Genomic DNA, 7,232 nt, shown 5'->3' on the forward strand with positions numbered 1-7,232 from the left:
GTGCCTCTCTTCCATGGATCTGTGAAAAACTGGTTTAACATTTCAAGTTATAAAGGTTCAATAATCATTTATTGTTACTATGCAACAAAAGGATTTGACATTTTAGCCCATTTTTAACAAAAAGAGAAGACAAAGCAACATGTTGTAAAGCATTCATTGATTCTGCATTATAAACAATGTAAGCAACAAAAACAATTATCTAATGTAATAATATGGCCGACATCTTCAAATTAAAATATTCAATGAGGAAAAACATTGTCCATCATCTGACTCTTTGAGCACCAAGCATCAGTGATGTCTATGAGTCCATTACAACCATGAATGTTATTATGATCATGGTAATTGCCTTAAGTGGAGCTAATTAGCATATTTCCGGGAGCAAGACCACGCGGCCAACACGCCTCTTCCGGTATTTCTATAAATACAGGTCAACCCACTCTTCTTGCTCTCTAGTACGAATTCTGAAAACTCCACCCTCCCTACCCAGCATGTGTACTTCTATGTAATGAAAATGGCTCTCAGTCCGTTCCTGTTTGGTGAGAGAAGGTCTCCATCAAGTGTCCGTTGTGTGTCACTTGTTTGTTGCATTAGGTGAGCTCAGCTCTCACTGTTCCTTTGAATGTTTGTGTCTTTTTACTCTCAGAAGTGAGCTCTCACTTGGTGGGCTGCGTCCTGATGAGGTTAAAAGGTTAATATATTGTTCATAGTTTCAGGTTAAAAAGTTTGATGCTGTATTTTGAAGTGTTTTGTATTCATTCATATTTACAGTGTAATTTAAACAGTCTTAAATTGATCAATTCAAATCGGCTTAGGCAACGTTTATGCACCAGAGTGGGAAATAATGAGAGTGTTGAATGACGGTCTTTAGTGATCGATCCTCTGAGGGAAAACTTGAGTGTTTCAGTCAGACCAGAATTCACACCTCACACTCTCACCTGCAGACTCTGATGTTGTCACTAATACAAACTGTAGATCTTTACATTCTGATGGTATTTGTCACATAAACGACTCATACAGACCCGAAAAGGTTGATTGAAAAATGTTGCATTATGGGAAAAATCAGTAATATAACACATCAGTTATTAGTACAAGAATATGTGGTTTAAAGTAACTCCTCACTTTTCCCTTTAGGCTCTGTATTCCATTCTTTCTTGTACCAACAGGTGGAGGATACCAAGGGTCACAGGGTGGATGACCACATGATGTCCCTCCATGATGGGCGTTCAGAGGAGAACTGGAGGGGTTCAACTGTCACAGCAACACATCACGCCCCACACATTTTCACACCTTCCCCCGGAGAAGTGCTATTTACATACTTAGAAAGGGGCGAGACTGTCATGCCCATGCTCGCACATTTTCACACTTTCCGCCCCTTCCCCAAAGAAGGTGGCCATTATTTATTATTTTTTGGGCGTTAGTAACACAACTAATGAAACGAGACAAATTAAATTCAGAGCCAGCATAGCAATTTGTGACTTTTTGTTTGTCTAAAAGAAAAGAAAAAAGATAAATTATTACCAAATATAGTTTCCTCTTGTCGGTGTAAGTTGATGCTGCATCTTTGACCCTCAAGGAAAAAGCCTCCAATCTCAACAGTAATGGATGATTTATATGGAGATGTAGAATGTGACAAACCTGTCAACTCAAACCCTGTAAACAATCAGAAAGGTGAGAGTGTAAAGAGATGTGTAGTTATATAAAGTGTTTTCTTTATTGCTTTAATCACTGTTCACTGGTCTGAACTCTGAGAGCAGACTTCATTGCATCTGTTTTGCTTTATTTTATTTATATCTGAAACTTCTTCAAAAGTCAAATCATTTATAAGCTGAAAGCAGCATCACCTTGATCATTTGACAGCTGCTCGTCTTCACAGCGATGGAGGAAGTCTACGCTAACGCTGAATACCTGAAGTCTCAGGTTTCCATAAGCATTGTTTCTGACCATGTCCATCCCTTTATGGCCACCATGTACCACCCTCTGATGGCTACTTCCAGCAGGATAATGCACCATGTCACAAAGCTTGAATTATTTCAAATTGGTTTCTTGAACATGACAATGAGTTCACTGTACTAAAATGGCCCCCACAGTCACCAGATCTCAACCCCATAGAGCATCTTTGGGATGTGGTGGAACGGGAGCTTCGTGCCCTCGATGTGCATCCAACAAATCTCCATCAACTGCAAGATGCTATCCTATCAATATGGGCCAACATTTCTAAAGACTGCCACGTAGAATTAAGGCAGTTCTGAAGGCCAAAGGGGGTCAAACACAGTATTAGTATGGTGTTCCTAATAATCCTTTAGGTGAGTGTATACAGTATATGTAATATCTTCTCTGTGAACTATACAGTCTGTTAGTCCTGTCCAAACTTTATTTAAGCAAATGTTTGCATGTCACTCTTTCCTAGTGCTGGTTGCCTCTAATTCATGCTTTATTGTAATGTTCTGTTCTGCATCTCTGTGACCAACATGCGTTACTTACTACCAACAAACAGAGAAGTGGTCAAAAGTGATGAAGCAGCATTTCTATCTCTCTTCAAGCAGCCACTTAAGGCTGGAACACGCGTCTGTTTCTGGGTGAACGGACTCGTTTCACTTCATGGTTCTAAAAGGTTTGGACGTGTCGCAAAGCATTTCACCTCCTGACCAACAGGTGGAAAAAGGTGTATCGTCGAAGACTTCCTAGAGAGCAGAGGTGTGGACTCGAGTCAGACTCGAGTCATGAATTTGATGACTTGAGACTCGACTCGACAAAACGTACAAAGACTTACAACTCGACTTGGACTTTAACATCGATGACTCGTGACTTGACTTGGACTCGAGCCTTTTGACTCGAGAAGACTTGCTACTTCCCATGAAAACTGGGGGGAAACATTTTCACACGGCCGCGCCGCTCTGTTTATCTGCATCTGTCAAAAATGTGCGCCACCCGTATGCAGAGAGCGCGCGCTGCCTGCACGACATCCAATCACTGCAGTCCATTTGACCGTATCAACGAGACAGCTCGTTCATGGTTACAAAAATCGGGATTTTTGAACCCGGATTCAGACTCCGATGGAAATCCTCGCCAACATTATGTCAACGTCCGTTTTAAAGTAGTGTAATGAGCTGAGTTAAAGTTATTAGTTAATCAGTTATGCAGATGCTGCATGTGTTCACGTTATGCTCTGTTACCAGCTGTAGTTACGCGAGACAACCCGAGTTTTGGGGGGCCGTGTATGCGGAAGTGTTCGTTCGGCGTGGTGACGGCCAACAGTGACCGAAGTTGAGTTGTTTTCTATAAATAAATGCACCGGAGTTGCAAGCCAGTCATCGCCTCCTTATTTACGCTGCAGCATTGGGGTGAGCGTTACAGTACTATAACACAGTCACAGTCGATCCACCATTACCCTTCCCTTCGTAGTCTAGGTCTGTGAGGCAGCGCACCATCACCCAGGGTTCCCCGTCCCCACTATAATAAAAGGACTCGAAATGACTCCAAACTAAAATGGTAAGACTTTGGACTCGACTTGAGACTTGATGGCTTTGACTTTCTACTCGACTTGGGACTTGTCTCGTCTTTGACTCGACTTGACTTGGGACTCGAGGGCAACAACTTGACTTACTTGTAACTTGCATAACAGTGACTTGGTCCCACCTCTGCTAGAGAGTGACTTTGTGTGTGGAAGTCGTTGGTTGGTTTATTTATTCATCAGAGACTTTTTTGCCTCGTGCATCACCACTGCTGCTTTTAAACGAACATAATTGCTCCGTATTTTCCTTCACAACTTTGTTCACCGGAAAACCGACGATTGTGGAGATCTGCGTCCATGAATTGGACGCCATCCGCGCGTCCTTATAGTCCGCCAATGACGGGTTGTATCATATTTACGGATTTCTTCTGACAAAAACTTATTTTAATAATGGCGGGATTATGCTATGAAACAGGAAATGTGTAGCAGACCTATCACAGCCTTGTGGGCTCCGTGATTTCGCGGAGCTGTTGACGCAATTCGAGAAAAATGGGTCGACACACGCAAGCATGCAAGAGGGGTGAAAAGGCAGCAAGGAGCCCTTACGTGTCATGGTTTTGGGCTCTTCCTGCCCCTTCTCGCCCCCCTACTGGTCTTTAGTTACTTATACATTGTTTCCACAACTCACCAGCTGAATCCCATTATCGCCCCCCCCCCCTCTCACACTAATTGTTACACACCTATTACCTATGTTGTTAATTATTTCTGCTATTTCTAGTCCCCCTTTTCCTCTGTTCTCTGTCAGAGTATTTTGCTACCCACGCAGGAGGCACACTCATCGTCCTTTATGCTTAGTCTTGTCCGATTGCGTCTTGTGTTTACTGTCCAGACTCAGCGTCCGGCCCCGCCGAGCAGGAGGAGTCCCAGCTGAACAGCCGCCACCCCGGCCAGCCAGTTTTGTCGGGAACGACGGGCAGAGAACACCTCCTCCCAGCCCTCGACCTCTAGTGCCCCGTTTCACCGAGAGATCTTCTGTTCATTTTTCTAAGGAGACTTCAGTTGCTGTTTTTTGTGCCTGCCTTCGCGGCGATCCCTCAGTCTGCACCTTCCTATTAAAGATCATTATTTTTCTGCATCCCGCTTTTGGGTCCTCTCTCTCTCCGCATAACATTACGTATGCGTGTCCTTGCGTTTCCCCGAAAACGCAGAAGCATAAACTAGGGTTTACGCAACTTCAGGGTCATTTCACGCACAAGCAAAAAGCACTAATCCAATCCAGCCAGTGTCTCAATGGGTCCGCTGATTCCTTTTAGGACGCATTCTTAGACTTCATAGGTCACTAGTAAATGGTTATACTGTACACATGACATCCGTGGTGTAATGCTTAATCCTGGGAGAAGGTTTCCATTCTTTTCTTCTCTTAACAGATTTCTTCCTATTTTCCCGCATTTCGAAGGGTTTTTTAGGGAGTTTTTGTTCTGTGACAGGAGCTTTTTGTGAGCGATCTCTGGATGTACACGTTTATGATATTTGATGTGGTAAATATCAGATGGTAAATGTTTTAGAGTGGGCATCCTAAATTGATGCATAGTATGTGATTATTATGTAATCAAAAGAGTGGAATGTAATGGCAAAAATATATGTAACTCTTCTAAAATACTTCATTTGTATAACCAGTTTATTAATTGCAAGTGCTGAGATAGCAAAGGCCATGGTATAAGAGCTGAAGTGTTCCACACTGATAAATGTCCCCAGCGTCCTAGCTGTAGAGACTAAACAAAGTAGGTCATAGGTGTTGTAACAATAGGAACTATAGTACCACGCTATAACAGGTGTGTAACCAGATTTTTTTTCAAGTGTTGGGAGGGCGAGGCCATGGTCAAAGAACTGATGTAGATGCTAACTGGCTGTAGAGACTCAACAAGGTGGTCAAGGTTTCTGTTGATGCCACCGATAACTGAACTTGTGTATAAGAACTGCCTCGTTCTGTTATGGGGGGGGGAAGGAGGTTCATGACAGTCTGCAGAGCACGTAGCTGTTGTGACCTTTCTTCCCTTGGAAGGAAATAAACGGAGAAAGACATATTTGACTCTGAGCCTTTGTTTCTTACTTTACGATTGTCTGTGCAAAGTCTTCCACCACACTATCTAAAAAAAAATAGTTTAGATGAAGTGGATGTTGTGTATTCCATCTTTATATTGTCTTTATATTAGTTTATACAAATACTTGTCAACATTTACTCTTTATTGGCTATGATTGTAATAATAATACATGTATTGAGATTCTATTACTTTGAAGTAAAATCTCATCAGATTGTTAAAATGAATCCCTGTAAACGGCATCAATAAAATCTATGAAATTGAAACATGAATAATGAGGTTCTGTCCTTTTCATCATGTGCTGCATGATGTAGTGCTGTCACACTACACAACAAATCAAACCCATTCGGTTAGAAGTTTAAATATCTGTGTATTTACTGCCGTTGGGGGAGGAGGACTGCGCTATAACCAGGAACTCAGGAACAACCTGGAATGATGTTCGATGTACTGACTCTCTGCATCAGATCTGTGGACAACTGGTTTAATATTCTAATATAGTCTCAGGGGTTCAAGGATGTTTGCTGTCAGTGTGCAACAATGAAGTTAAGTTGTAGCCTGTTTGTAACACAACTAACACAAGACAAATAAAAAAAGATAAATTTCAGCACTTGACCAATTAAGGAATTGTTGTCCCGATGTTCCTGTTGGTTAGAAGTGCTGCTTTTGAGGTTTGAGGTTTAACAGAATTGGAACCTTTAGTGTTTTTGTAGTGAAACATTTAAAAAAGAGAAGCAGAATTGTGACTTTCTCTTGTTGGTGTAAGTTGATGCTGCAGCTCTGACTCTGTAGGAAATAGAGAATATCCTATCAACAGCAATGGAGGATTTAGATGTTAAATATTAGAGATGAGCGAGTACAGCATTATCTGTATCTGTATCTGTTGAACCATATGAATTATCTGTATCCGTATCCGTACTCGGACTGGGCGGGGCCTAACCCGAAAATGGGCGGGGTCTAACCCGAAAGTAGGAAGGATTTACCCCGTAAATTGTCGGGTTAAGCCTTTCTGCGGTTAAAACAGCATTCCTTCTTAATTCTTATCACTGATGATCATGAGAGAGAGAGGGGAAGTGTGTGTGTGGCTTAATTTGTAATATCAATATTTAGTTATTCAACACAACTAGTCAACGTCAGACACTGAGTGCGTAAAGAGATCCAGCAGACGGTAAAAAAACTGATGAGAGAGAGATACAGAGAGGGAGAGGGAGAGGGAGAGAGAGAGAGAGGGAGAGAGAGAGAGAGAGACAGAGAGAGGGAGAGAGAGGTCAGTGCGTGAAGTAAAAGAAAAAAAACTGGTTAGAACCGACTGAAAAAAAAAACTCCGACAGGCAGAGACGCAACGCGAGTCGCATTCTTAAGCACCACGTCTTAACAAGCCCCACGTTTACCTGAACTCTACTAGTTAAGAACAACAAACCGAAGAAAAAAAAATAAAGGCGAAGAAATCCCTTTAAATTTATCGGGAAAGACCCGCGAACCTGGTGACTGAGGAAGGGAGAGAGGAGTTCTGTGTATGTGTAAGCCGAGCGGGACACAGCAACACAAACAGTGTGTGTGTAGGGGAGGGGCGCTGTGACTACCAGCCAATCACAGAACGCAGACACAGACAGCTACCCAATGAGGACTTTTATTCAATCCGAGCACAGATATTGACTTGTATTACTCGTATAATACTTGTACTC

The sequence above is a fragment of the Pungitius pungitius genome, chromosome 10 (genome assembly GCF_949316345.1).
Source record: "Pungitius pungitius chromosome 10, fPunPun2.1, whole genome shotgun sequence".
Lineage (NCBI taxonomy): Eukaryota > Metazoa > Chordata > Actinopteri > Perciformes > Gasterosteidae > Pungitius > Pungitius pungitius.